Source organism: Phascolarctos cinereus, unplaced genomic scaffold (assembly GCF_003287225.1).
Source record: "Phascolarctos cinereus isolate Bilbo 61053 unplaced genomic scaffold, phaCin_HiC Scaffold_2;HRSCAF=192, whole genome shotgun sequence".
In the NCBI taxonomy this organism is placed as follows: domain Eukaryota; kingdom Metazoa; phylum Chordata; class Mammalia; order Diprotodontia; family Phascolarctidae; genus Phascolarctos; species Phascolarctos cinereus.
Window position 1 is genome coordinate 294,250,910 of NW_027555625.1, and position 14,497 is coordinate 294,265,406.

Genomic DNA, 14,497 nt, shown 5'->3' on the forward strand with positions numbered 1-14,497 from the left:
TCGTTTGGTTATGAACCTTTCACCTACCCATAGATCTAAAAGTTAATTTCTTCCCTGACTTTCTAATTTGTTTAAGATATCACACTCCAGACCAGACACTTGATCCATTGTGCCATGTTTAGCCGCCTTACGGATTAATAGGTTTGCAGTAAATATTTGATTGTTGAATCTTGGACTGGAACAGGTAGAAAGAGGAATTAAATACCAGGTTGGAAGATTGTGGTTGAAAGGCTTTTCTATTTAGAATTAGAAAAAAAAAATAAAAGGATTACACAAGAAATAAGTCTCTTAAAAAAATCTTCAGCTTGCTATTTTTATACAGGGGCAGCAGAGTCCGAAGATAAACTCCCTTTTCTGAGTGTCTTGTTTTTAGTTTTATCTGTTACATGGAACAAATTTCAAGTCTGATTTCCCCCTCTTGGCTCCACAGGAGGGGAAGCCATGTAGAAGCACCTAAAATATCTTCTTTCAAAAGCTGTGGGGTTTAGAAATGATCAACAATTAACATTTATTCCACACCTACTCAGAGATAGCTAAGATGATTACTGGGAAGTTTCTTCCTCAATTACTTCAACTCTACAAGGGCCACATAATGGAACATAAACTAGGTGTCAATCTCCACCACTAGATAACCTCAGGATAGCTTTTGGTGTAACAATGCCAACCTCGTCATCATCAAACTTCAAATCTATTCACCTTGTTTCTTTTCACCCATGATACATAATGGCCATAGGAATTAGGCCTTCCCAAATGTATTAGCACTGCTTTTAAGTCTTAATAACCACAGTTATTAGAGCAAACATCAGGAAAACAACAATGGCTCATATTTAACTTCTTTTTATGCACTGTTGCTTTTGCTAGATGTCTTTGACTATCAATTTCCTTTTTTGTCTTGGAGATATTTGAATTTTGACTGAAAGGAGACCATTTTTTTTTTAGTTTGGATGTACATCATTCATAACCATTCAAAATAAGAGGAAATTTCACATTCTTAAGAACTTTGACTTTCATAGATTCCTTCTCTTTATTAAAAAAAATTATACCATCTGAATAGTAAGGTAAACAGGCAGCCAGGTAATCTTGTAAGATTTTATGTACAAAGAATTTTTTTGTAATGTTGGTGCTTGGTGATTTTTTTTCCTCTGAAGAATCACTTCAAGTCCTGTATAAAGATGTGTGACTCCTTGATTAATAAGACAACTAAACTGAAGCTGATTGTCCTATATGTTTTGTCCTACAGATGATATGGAACCATTTGAATTTATGAAGTATGGTCAGATTTACAGTTTAGGAAGATCGCTTTGACAGCTGGTAGGATGATGGACTGAAGTGAGGAAAGGCTTGTGGCAGGCAGTTCAAGCAGTAGGCTGTTTCAATAGTCCAGGTGTGAGGTAATATAGACTATATAATGTGTCACAGTGCAGTGTCAGAGGAAAGAAAAAGGAGAGTGAGTTTAGGATGACATCTAGCATTTGAGCCTCGCTGCCTAAAAGAATGATGGTGCCCTGGATAGTAATAGAGAAGTAAGGAAGTCTAGAGGGGGAAAGATAATGAGTTCAATTGTGGACATGTGGAGTTTGATATGTCTATGGAACATCCTATTTGAAATGTCCAGTAGGAAGTTGGAGATGTGAGTCAGGAGATCAGCTTGAGATTAGGACTGCATAAGTAGATTTGAGAATTATCAGCATAGAAATTATAATTGAATTCATGGAAGCTGATGAAATCACCAAGTGAAATGATATATATAGAGAAGAGGACCCAGGAGAGAGTGCTTTGGGACACCAATAGCTAGCAGGCACAACCTGGATGAAGATTTAGCAAAGGAGACTAAGGAGTGGTTGGATAGGTAGGAGCAGAAGCAGAAGCAGGAGAGAGTAGGGTCACATAAACCTGGAGAGAAGAAAGTATTAAGGAAGAAAGTATTAAGAGGGTAATCTACAGTGTCAAAACCTACAGAGTGGTTAAGAAACATGAAGACTTGAGGAGGAAAGATCTTTAGATTTGACAATGAAGAAATCATTTGTAACTTTGGAGAAAAGTCTTCATTGAATGATGAGGTCAGAAGCCATATTGTATTAGAAAGTTTAAAAAGGAGTGAGAAGAAAAAGGAAGTGGAGCTGCTATTGTAAATGACCTTCTCAAGGGTTTTAGTCCCAAAAGGGAAGAGAAATATGGGACAATGGCTAGAGGGAATCATTGGAAAATTGAAGGTTTTTTGAGGATGGGGCAATGTGGACATTTTTGTATGTGGTAGGGAAGAAGTCAGTAGACAGAGCAATATTGAAAATAAGAGAGAGTGGGGATGATTGAGGGAATGAAACTGTCGAGGATTAAGTGGGGAGAAAATTGAGAATGAAGCACCAATTCCAAGGATATTGCAATAGTTCTGGCTTGAGGTGGAAAAGGTCTAAAGTAGGGTGCCGGTCATGTAGGAGAGAAACTGATGAATATGAGAGATGGTATTGTGTGTGAATACACTATAAGATCTGACCATTGATTGGACATGTGGGGTAAGACAGGTTGCTGCTGCTGTTTGTCCTTTGTTCTTTAAGAGGACATCAGGAGGGTGATGCCATGACATGCAAGTAAATTGGATTTAAGTGAGGGAGGACTGTGCAAAGTCACTAGTCTCACTTTCACCTCTGGAGCCATCTGGGTTCAGTGGGAAGATACAGATGGGGACAAATGGAGACGGCCCAGGATGCAGTAGGGATCCTTGGCCTTTTCAAGCTAAGATCCTTAACAGGTCTCAGTTTGACTGAAGCAACACCTATTTAGTGATTAAGGCTTAATAAGAATTGAGGCCAAAATGGCCTCTTAAAAAAAAAGATCTAGGAGAGGAAGGACCTCAGAGTTTCTAGCAAAAAAGAAGCATTTGCTATTTATATTCATTCTGAGCCAAATGGGACTGAAGCAATGACCAAGTAGGGCTTGGCCTGGGACCTCTTATTGGCTATTCAATGAGAGGCAGTATGATTTGGGACTAAGAGGCTGGTCTTTAAGAGAAAAGGAGAAAAAAATTTCAGAGAATAAAAGTTTACATTCCCTTTGGGCAGAGCAACAGCAGGTAAGTGTGTGATACCCTATGTGGACCGAGGGAAAGGAAAGGAAAAAGAAGCTGAGTTGCCTAACTGGCCAGTTCTAGTTTGGTCCCCAGTGGACTGCTCTTTTTCCTTTTTCCTTTTTTAATTTAATTAATTTATTTTGTTCTCAACATTCACATCCATTAGGTTTTTAGTTTTAAATTTTCTCTCTCCTTTTCCCTGCCTCCCTCCCCGAGATGGCATGCAATTTGATATAGGGTCTACATATACATTCCTATTAAACATATTTTCACATTAGTCATGTTTCAAAGAAGAATTAGAACCAGTAGGAGGAACCACAAGAAAGAGGAAACAAAACAAAACAGAAGAAAAAAGAGCAAATAGTGTGCTTTGATTTGCATTCAGACTCCATAATTCTTTTTCTGGATGTGGATAGCACTTTCTACCATGAGACTTTTGGAGATGTCTTAGATCCTGGCACTGCTGAGAAGAGCCAAGTCTATCGAAGTTAGTTATTGCACAATGTGGCTGTTACTATGTACAATGTTTCCCTGGTTCTACTCACTTCACTGAGCATCAGTGTATACAAGTCTTTCCAGGTTTTTCTGTATTCCATTACCTTCATATACCACACATTCTTCAGCCATTCCTCAATTGATGGGTATCCCCTCAATTTCCAATTCTTTGCCACTACAGAAATAGCTGCTATAAATATTTTTGTTCATGTGGGTCCTTTGGGATACAATCCTAGGGTATTGCTGGGTCAAAAGGTACGCACATTTTTATAGCCCATTGGGCATAGTTCCAAATTGCTCTCCAGAATGGTTGGATCAATTCACAACTTCAGCAACAATGCATTAGTGTTCCAATTTCCCCCCATCTTCTCCAACATTTATCATTTTCCTGTTTTGTCATGTTGGCTAATCTGATAGGTGTGATGTGGTACCTCAGAGTCATTTTGATTTGCATTTCTCTAGTCAATAGATACTTAGAACATTTTTTTCACGTGACAATAGATAGCTTTAGTTTCTTGCTCTGAAAACTGCCTATTCATCATATCCTTTGACCATTTATTAATTGGGAGATGACTTATATTCTTATAAATTTGACTCCATTTTCTATATATTTTAAAAATGAGGCCCTTATCAGAGACACTGGTTGTAAATTTTTTTTTCTCAGTTTTCTGCTTCCCTCCTAATCTAGGTTGCATTGGCTTTGTTTGTGCAAAAACTTTCAATTTAATGTAATCAAAGTTATCTATTTTGCATTTCTTAATGTTCTCTATCTCCTGTTTGGTCATAAATTCTTCTGTTCTCCATACATTTGACAGATAAACTATTCCTTGCTCTCCCAGTTTGCTTATGGTATCAGCTTTTATATCTAAATCATGATCCCATTTTGACTCTATTTTGGTATATGGTGTGAGATTTTGGTCTATGCCTAGTTTCTGCCATACTCTTTTCCAGTTCTCCCAGCAGTTTTTGTCAAATAGTGGGCTCTTATCCCAGAAGCTGAGGTCTTTGTGTTTATCAAAAAGTAGATTACTATAGTCATTGACTACTATGTCTTGTGTACCCATCCTATTTCACTGATCCACCACTTTATTTCTTAGCCAGTGCCAAATAGTTTTGATAATTGCCTCTTTATAATACAATTTAAGATCTGGTATGGTTAGGCCACCTTCCCTAGCATTTCTTTTCATTAGTTCCCTTGATATTCTGAACCTTTTGTTCTTCCAAATAAATCTTGTTATTATTTTTTTTAGTTCTATAAAATAATTTTTGGTAGTTTAATTGGTGAAAAATCACTGAAAAAGTAAATTAATTTAGGTAGAATTGTCATTTTTATTATATTAGCTTGGCCTACCCATGAGCAACTGATATATTTCCAGTTATTTAGATCTGACTTTATTTGTGTGAAGAGTGTTTTGTAATTATGTTCATACAGCTTCTGGGTTTGTTTTGGCAGTAGACTCCTAAATATTTTATAATGTCTACAGTAACTTTAAATGGAGTTTCTCTTTCTATCTTTTACTGTTGGACTTTGTTAGTAATATATAGAAACACCAATGATTTATGTGGGTTTATTTTATATCCTATAACTATGCTAAAGTTGTTTATTATTTTAAGTAGTTTTTTACTTGATTCTCTAGAATTTTCTAAGAATATCATCATATCAGCTGCAAAGAGCAATAGCTTTGTTTCTTCTTTGCCTATTCTAATACCTTCAATTTATTTTTCTTATCTTATTGCTAAAACTAATATTTCTAGTACCATATTGAATAACAGCGGTGATAATGGACATCCTTATTTCACCCCTGATCTTATTGGAAATGCTTCTAGCTTATCTCCATTACATAGAATGCTTGCTGAGATGTGGATAGCACTTTCTATCATTAGGTAGATGGTACTTATCATTTTAAGGAAGACTCCATTTATTTCTGTGCTCTCTAGTGTTTTTAATAGGAATGGGTGTTGCATTTCATCAAAAGCTTTTTTTTGTTGTTGTTGTTGCAGCAATTGGGGTTAAGTGGCTTGTCCAGGGTCATGCAGCTAGTAAGTATCAAGTGTTTGAGGCCAGATTTGAATTCAGGTCCTCCTGACTCCAAGGCTGGAGCTCTATGCATTGCACCACTTAGCTGCTGTCCCTTGTCAAAAGCTTTTTCTGCATCTATTGATATAATCACGTGGTTTCTGTTAGTTTTGTTGATATATCAATTATGCTGGTAGTTTTCCTAATATTGAACCAGCCCTACATTCCTGGTATAAATTCTACCTGTTCATAGTATATTATTCTTGTGATAAGTTGCTGTAATCTTTTTGCTAATATTTTGTTTAAAATTTTTGCATCTCTATTCACTAGAGAAATCGGTCTATAATTTTCTTTCTCTGTTTTGACTCTTCCTAGTTTAGGTATCAACACCATATTTTTGTCATAAAAAGAATTTGGTAGGACTCCTTCTTTGCCTATTTCCCCAAATAGTCTGCATAGTATTGGAATGAATTGTTCTTTAAATGTTTGATAGAATTCACTTATAAATCCATCTGACCCTGAAGATTTTTTCCTAGGGAGTTCATTGTAGGCTTGTTCAATTTCTTTTTCTGAGATGGGGTTATTTAAGTATTTTACTTTCTCTTCTGTTATTCTAGGCAACTTATGTGTTTGTAAATATTCATCCATTTCAATAAGATTGTCAAATTTATTGGCATACAGTTGGGCAAAATAGTTCCTACTTACTGTTTTAATTTCCTCTTCATTGGTGGTGAATTCACCCTTTTCATTTTTGATACTGGTAATTTGGTTTTCTTCCTTCTTTTTTTAAATTAAATTAACCAAAAGTTTATCTATTTTATTGGGTTTTTCATAAAACCAGCTCTTAGTTTTATTTATTAGTTCAATAGTTTTCTTAATTTCAATTTTATTAATCTCTCCTTTGGTTTTCAGTATTTCTAATTTGGTATTTAATTGGAGATTTTTAATTTTTTCTTTTTCTAGTGTTTTTAGTTGCATGCCCAATTCATTGATCTCCTCTTTCTCTATTTTATTCATGTAAGCATTTAGGGATATAAAACTTCCCTTAAGAACAACTTTCACTGCATCCCATAAATTTTGGTGTATTGTCTGATTATTTGTCATTCTCTTGGATGAAGTTACTGATTGTTTCTATAATTTGTTGTTTGACCTACTCATTCTTTAGGATTATATTATTTAGTTTCTAGTTAATTTTTAGTCCATCTTTCCTTGGCCCTTTATTACATATAATTTTTTTTTGCATCATAATCTGAAAAGGATGCATTTAATATTTCTGCCTTTATGCATTGGATTATTGTTGCCCGCAACCAGATTGTACACCGAACGGAGAGGTGTGAAATAACTTATAACATGGGCCAGGCGGAGTAGAATTACTGACTCCATTTATTCATCTGAGGGCACAGAATATATAGGGCAGATCTAGCCTAACTTCAAAGAGTCCTCCCCGTGAGATACTCCCCAGAACATCTGCTGAGGATGTAACAGTCATGAATTTCCTCCTTATCAGGGTTCCCAGATTGGGCTGTAGATTCCAAGGTTTTCCCAGGCGCCTTGGCACCACCTGCATAGAGGAGTAAATACGTAAATCTAAGGTTCAAAGAGGGAGAAGGGATGTCTCAGAGACCTCTTTATCAGGAAGGAATTTGGGGAGCCATACCACTTAATCCTTGAGCCCTTTGGGGTGAAAGCCTGAGCAGAGGTCAAACTCTGCCTTGGATCTTAAACCCTTATCAGACTCTTAAGATCGGCCCTCAACAGATTATGAAGTTTTTATGCCCTAGTGCATGGTCAGTTTTTGTGTATGAGCCATGTACTGCTGAGAAAAAAGTATATTCCTTTCCATTCACATTCAATTTTCTCCAGAGGTCTACCATATCTAACCTTCCTAAAATTCTATTCACCTCCTTAACTTTTTTCTTATTTATTTTGTGGTTAGGTTTGTCTAGTTCAGAGAGGGGGAGGTTTAGGTCCGCAACTAGTATAGTTTTGCTGTCTATTTCTTCCTGTAGAAGTTCTTCCTGAACTTCCATAAGAATTTGGATGCTATACCCTTGGTGCATATATGTTTAGTAATGATATTACTTCATTGTCTGCAGTACTTTTTAGCAGGATATAGTTTCCTTCCTTATCTCTTTTAATAAGATCTATTTTTGCTTTTGCTTTGTTGAAAATCACGATTGCTACCCCTGCTTTTTTTACTTCAGCTGAAGCATAATATATTCTACTCTAGTCTTTTACCTTTACCTTGTGTGTGTCTCTCTGTTTCAAATGTGTTTCCTGTTTGAGGAGGGAATGATGGGGTTGGGATCTGGGCCCCAGAAAGGAAAAACCCTGGACTTTTCCGCACGGCCAAATCTCTGGTGTTTGCATGAGGCTATAATCCCATCAACTGGCCTTTCATTGTGGCTACACTCAATCTCCCCTCCGTTGTTTTACCGCCCTATGGCCCCTGGCCATTTCCCTTCCCATCCAGATCTCCCTAGGCCTCTCCTCCCATCACCCCAAACTACTTGGCCACTACTAGATCCTCCCACAGGCTTTCTGTATATAAGGTCCATCTTGTCTCCATTAAGATGCTCAGACTCTTATAATCTAGCCACTGCTCGGATTCTTATAATCTAGCCAATAGTTCACTAATGTTCAGACTCCTTAAGAGTCGGCCCAGTATGATGGATGTTCTAATAAACCTTGTCTTTGGCCGAAAAAAAACCCCCCAAAAATGTGTTTCCTGTGAACAACATATTGTAGGATTATGTTTTTTAATCCATTCTGCTATCTGCTTCCATTTTATTTAATGGGAGAGTAATCATAATATCTGTGTCTTTCTCTCCATACTATTTCCCCCTGTTTATGCTTTTCTCTCTCCTTACTCCCTTTCCCTCCTCACTAGTGTTTTGCTTTTGACCACTGCCTCTCTCAGTCTACCCTCCCTTCTTTTAGCCCGTTTCTTTTTCTTCCCCTTTACTCTTACCACTTCTTCCCTCCCTTCTGTTTTCCTCTTCCCTTTCCCTCCTACTCCTTATAGGGTAAGTTAGATTTCTATACCTGATTATGTTTTTCCCTCCTTGAGCCAAATCTGATGAGAGTAAGGTCCAAACAATGCTCATCTCCCTCCCTTCTTTCCCTCTACTTTAACAGGTTTTTGTGCCTTTTCCTGCAATGTAATTTACCCTTGTACTCCTCCTCCTTTCCTTTTTTCCCAATACAATCCCTTAATTAGATAATTTAGTCTACTTACTTAGGTCCACTTAACTCACTTAATTAGATTTTTTTTTATCATTGCATTGAAGTCAACTTACACCCACCACCTCTGTCTACTTATGCCCCTTTAACAATGCAATTCTCTCTCTCTCTCTCTTTTTTTTTTTTAAGGATAGGCAATGGGGTTAAGTGACTTGCCCAGGGTTACACAGCTAGTAAGTGTTATGTGTCTGAGGCTGGATTTGAACTCAGGTCCTCCTGAATCCAAGGCCTATGCTCTATCCATTGCGCCACCTAGCTGCCCTAACAATGCAATTCTCAAGAGTTACAAATGTCATCTTCCCTTGTAGGGTTGTAAACAGTTTGCCTTTATTAATGCCATATTGCTGTTTTTTTCTGTCCTGTTTACCTTTTTATGTCTCTCTTGAATCTTATATTTGAAGATCAGATTTTCTGTTGAGCTCTGGTCTTTTTATCAGGAAGGTTTGGAAGTCTCCTATTTCATTGAATGTTCCTCTCCTCCCCTGAAATATTATGCTCATTTTTGCTGGGTAGTTAATCCTTGGTTGTAATCCAAACTCCTCTGCCTTATAGAAAATTGTACTCCATTCCCTGTGATCTTTTAATGTAGAAGCTGCAAGGTTCTGCATAATCCTGACTGTGGTTCCATGATATTTAAGTTTTTGCTTTATGGCTGCTTGCAGTATTTTCTTTTTGACCTGGTAATTTTGGAATTTGTCTACTATATTCCTTGTCATTTTCAATTTGGGATCTCTTTCAAGAGGTGATTGGTGGATTCTTTCTATGTCTATTTTACCCTTTGGTTCTAGGAGCTCAGGGCAGTTTTCCTTGATGATTTCCTGAAAGATGCTCTCCAGGCTCTTTTTGTTATCATGACTTTCTGGTAGACCAATAATTCTTAAAATAGCTCTCCTGGATGTATTTTCCAGGTCAGTTTTTCAAAAATTAATTAATTAATTAATTTTTAGTTTTCAACATTCACTTCCACAAGGTTATGAGTTCCAAATTTTCTCCCCATCTTGTCTCTCCCCCCATCCCAAGTTGGTGTGCATTCTGAATATTTCTTCCCCTAATCTGCAAGCCCTTCTATCACCACCCCCCCCTTCTCTTATCCCCTTCCTCTTCTATTTTCCTGTAGGGCAGGATAGATTTCTATACCCCACTGCCTATATATCTTATTTCCCAGTTGCATGTGAAAATAATTTTTAACATTTGTTTCTAAAACTTTGGGTTCCAAATTTTCTCCCTTCCTCCCTCCCCACCCACCCTCATTGAGAAGGCAAGCAAATCAATATAGGTTATACATCTGTAGCTATGCAAAACACTTCCATAGTAGTTATGCTGTGAAAAACTAACTATGTTTCTCTTCATTCTACCCCAACACCCATTGATTCTATTCTCTTTTTTGACCCTGTCCCTCCTTAGAAGTGTTTGCTTCTGATTACCCCCTCCCCCAATCTTCCTTCTCCTCTATCATCCCCCTGCTCTCTTATCCCCTTCCTCTTTATTTTCCTGTAGAGTAAATAGATTTCCATACCCAATTGAGTGTGTATGGTATTCCCTCCTTAAGCCAAATCTTATGAGAATAAGATTCACTCATTCCCTCTTACCCTTCCCCGCTTCCCCTCCACTGTAAAAGCCTTTTCTTGTGTTTTATGTGAGATAATTTACCCCATCCTACCTCTGCCTTTCTCCTTCTCCCATTATAATCCTCTCTCACCCCTTAATTTATTCTCCAGATATCACCCCTTCATTTTCAACTCAACCTGTGCCCTCTGTCTGTCTGTCTGTCTATCTATCTATCTATCTATCTATCTATCTATCTATCTATCTATCTATCTAACTATCTATCTATCCATACATATAATTTTTTCTCTCCAACTACCCTAATACTGACAAAGGTCTCATGAGTTACAAATATCCAAATATCATCTTTCCATCTAGGAATGTAAACAGTTCAACTTTAACAAGTCCCTTAAGATTTCTATTTCCTTTTTACCTCTTCATGCTTTTCTTGAGTCTTGTATTTGAAAGTCAAATTTTCTATTCAGCTCTGGTCTTTTCATCAAGAAAGTCCTCTATTTCACTGAATGTTCATTTTTTCCCCTGAAGAATTATACTCAGTTTTGCTGGGTAGGTGATTCTTGGTTGTAATCTTATTTCCTTTGACCTCTGGAATATTATATTCCAAACCTTCCAGTCTCTTAATGTAGAAGCTGCTAAATCTTGTGTTATCCTGATTGTGTTTCCACAATACTTGAATTGTGTTTTTTTTTTCTGGCCACTTGCAATATTTTCTCCTTGACCTGGGAACTCTGGAATTTGTCTACAATATTCCTAGGAGTTTTCCTTTGGGAATCTCTTTCAGGAGGTGATCAGTGGATTCTTTCAATTTCTATTTTGTCCTCTGGTTCTAGAATATCAGGGCAGTTTTCTTTGATAATTTCTTGAAAGATGATGTCGGGGTTCTTTTTTTGATCATGGCTTTCAGATAGTCCAATAATTTTTAAATTATCTCTCCTGGATCTATTATCTAGGTCAGTTGTTTTTCCAGTGAGATATTCCACACTGTTTTCTATTTTTTCATTCTTTTGGTTTTGTTTTACAGTGTTTTGATTTCTCATAAAGTCACTAGCTTCCATTTGCTTCATTCTAATTATTAAGAAAGTATTTTCTTCAATGAGCTTTTGAACTAATCATTCTCCTCCCCATCTTGATCTCTTGGTGAACCAATTCAACTCTTACACTGTCCTCTTCTCTTAAATGCCTTGATCCTTTATCATATCATCAATTATGCCCAGCCAATCCTCAGCCATGGATCATTCCCACCATTCATGTCCATCATGCCTACACATGTACTGCTGAATAAAGGTAGAGAAAATCATGCAACTCTTCTGACTATGTGTGATGCAAATTTAGGTTACATAACCTCAACTGGTCCATCACTGTTGCTAGGCAATCCTATTATACTTTGCCTTTCAAATCACCATTTCACCCTCCACAGGGTCTCTTCCAAACCTTTTCATCCCTCCTCAAACATCCCATGGCTCCCCTCACTTGTCAGCGGAAATCCTTGCCTCCCATTTTATAAAAAAATATGAGGCCAAATTGAGGCCATTCACTCTCTTCTCATCTCTTCCTCATCTTCCTTTATTCACATACCTTCCCCTTTTTCTTCCTTCAGCTGTTTTATATGAGGCAAGTGCCTTATTCCTAACCAACACTAACCCCTCTATTTGTTCAAATGATCCCATTGCATCCTGTCTCCTCCAACAGATTGCCCCCTCTGTCATCCCTACTGTTATACTTATTTTCAATCTCTCCCTCTACTGGCCCATTTATTATACCTATGCCCATGTCTCGTGTATCCGGAAAAAAGCCAAACCTTCCCTGCATCCCTGCTCATTATACTCACTCATACGCTCTTATTGTCTCAATTTCTGTTCTGTCACACTGAATTTCTCACTCCCTGTCTTCCTCATTGCTGCCAAAAACACTAAAACTCACCATCTCTATTTGTGTTGTTGTTCTAGATTTCCTTCTCTCTTTCTCTTCAGATTACTCCACCACTTTTACCCACAGATATGTTGATCCCTCTGTGCTAGCCTATTTTGCTACAGCCTCTCCATGTGAGTATCTTTTTCTAGCTCTCTCTGCATGTCTCATTGACTCTCTCCCTTTCTTTGGCCCCTGAAGGAGGCACATGTTTCAGGAAAACTAAATGCCCACTCTCTACTATAGACTTTGCCTAGTCCCTCCCACCACAAAATTCTTCCCAGTCACTTAGAATTTCTAACTCCTTACTGTGATTCTCTCTTCTCTAGTTTACCCACTATTCGCCTCAACCTCTGAGTCCAACCCCGACTTCTGTGTATTGCTCTGAAGGCAGTAGAGTACAATTCTAGATCAGATTCTCTAAGTCAAAATGATCAGCTTCTTAACCTGGATTCTCTTCACAACCTCATAATGTTAATTGTGGCTATCACACTAACACCAGGAAACGTTTCCTAGCAATCTCTAACCAAGAAAAGATATAGTCATAAGGCACTTGGTTCATCTGCACTTGTGAGATTTTAGGTACCATTGAAAGGGGCCATTTGGAGTATTCAAGTTTGCTCTGACCTTTGTCAGTGCTGGTCCTCATTCTGACTGCATGTAGGCAGGAGGCGGTGACTAGGAGAGGAATAAAGAGTCCTCTAATTCCTCTGTTCACCTTTCGCAGAGTAAGAAGCTGAGAACATTTTATTCACACTAAAGAGTTTACTCCTAACTAAAAACGAGCAGCTAAGAGACAAGCTGAAACCTTTACTGACCAATTGGTAAAAACCAGACACATATCCCCAGGCCTACCAAGGGCTTGACAGAAATCCAATGACCTGGCAGTCCTACCCAAGGAAGCACACAAACAAATATAATAAAAGAGACCAAAATACTAATTATGTTAACTTTCAGCTGCTCTTGGCCAAAGTCACCCAGAGGTTTCATTAATCCAGATCCTTTTACAAACAACATATCTTCCAAATTACTGTATAAAAATTTAATTCAATGGGATGCTCTAGTCTCAGTTTTCAGGAATGTGAATGGCAGAGACCTTATTGGCCATAGAGTTGCCTATGTCAGAGCATTTAGAAGCTCATAAGCTCCTTGGTGACTCAATGGGCCTGTTTGTAGACTGATCCTGGATGTCTTCCAATCATTTCTATGCCCCTGGGATCACTTCACCTGCACATTTTTCTCTATTAAATCGTTTGATTAATACATTTGGGGCCAGAATTTAAAACCAACTAGACTACGGGTCTATAATTTTGCTTCTAAGTTTCTATAACCAGGGGAAAAACTAATAAAACCTATTGAAACCAAAGGTCCCACTGGTAATGAAAGTTAATATCAAAATCTGCCAAAAGCAATAGCAATGGTCACTGGAGTTAGGAGATACTTAAGCAACATCCTTAAGATTGATGTGCCCAGGCAGAAATTTGGTGTGAATGGAAAGATCCAGAGACATTGTAGGGTGAGAGATAATCAGCCTACCCCAGCAGAAGGTAAGCAAAGAGAAGAACCAGCTTAACACCTGAGAAACCCACTTGAATTGGCTTAGCAGCATATTGACCCATCCAGCTGACACTTAGCACCCTATCAGAGGCAGGCCCAGTTGAGCTGCTCACTCAGTAGTGATGCAATGCTCTGCATTTTATTACCAAACAGTCAACTTCATCAAGATTCCACAGAGTGAGCAAAGGACTTGCAGGGCTAAGAGTCATGAGGTTCCCTTTAGCCTTATGTGTTCTCTGCACCTGTGCCTCATGACCACTGGCCTTCATTGCGGAGCCCATTCTCCTCCAGCAGCCTCATGTAGCAAGGCAAGAGATGCACACTTGATTTGGGAGGAAGATTTTGTACCAGTTGTTCTTGCTACAACTTCTTAGTAAATTCCTTTTCTAAAAGGTAATTTATGTCTACTGGCTAACTGTTAATGGAGATACATACATGGGGCCTCATGAATGCCAGTACCAGAAACCCAGTTCCTCAAGTTTACACCCAGAACCCTACTCTCTAAGAATTATGTGCACACACACACACATACACACACACACACACACACACACACACACACACACTCATGCATACAAACACACAGAGAGACATAAACATAAAACCTACAGCACACAGAAAAACACAGAAAGGAATGGGAGTGT

The 14,497-nt window shown here is 38.0% G+C and overlaps 1 pseudogene; it reads right to left on the reverse strand.

The window, feature by feature from the left end:
• Positions 1-542: 542 nt before the first annotated feature.
• Positions 543-14,122, reverse strand: LOC144455699 (ubiquitin carboxyl-terminal hydrolase 14 pseudogene; annotated as a pseudogene).
• Between the last annotated feature and the right edge of the window lie 375 nt (positions 14,123-14,497).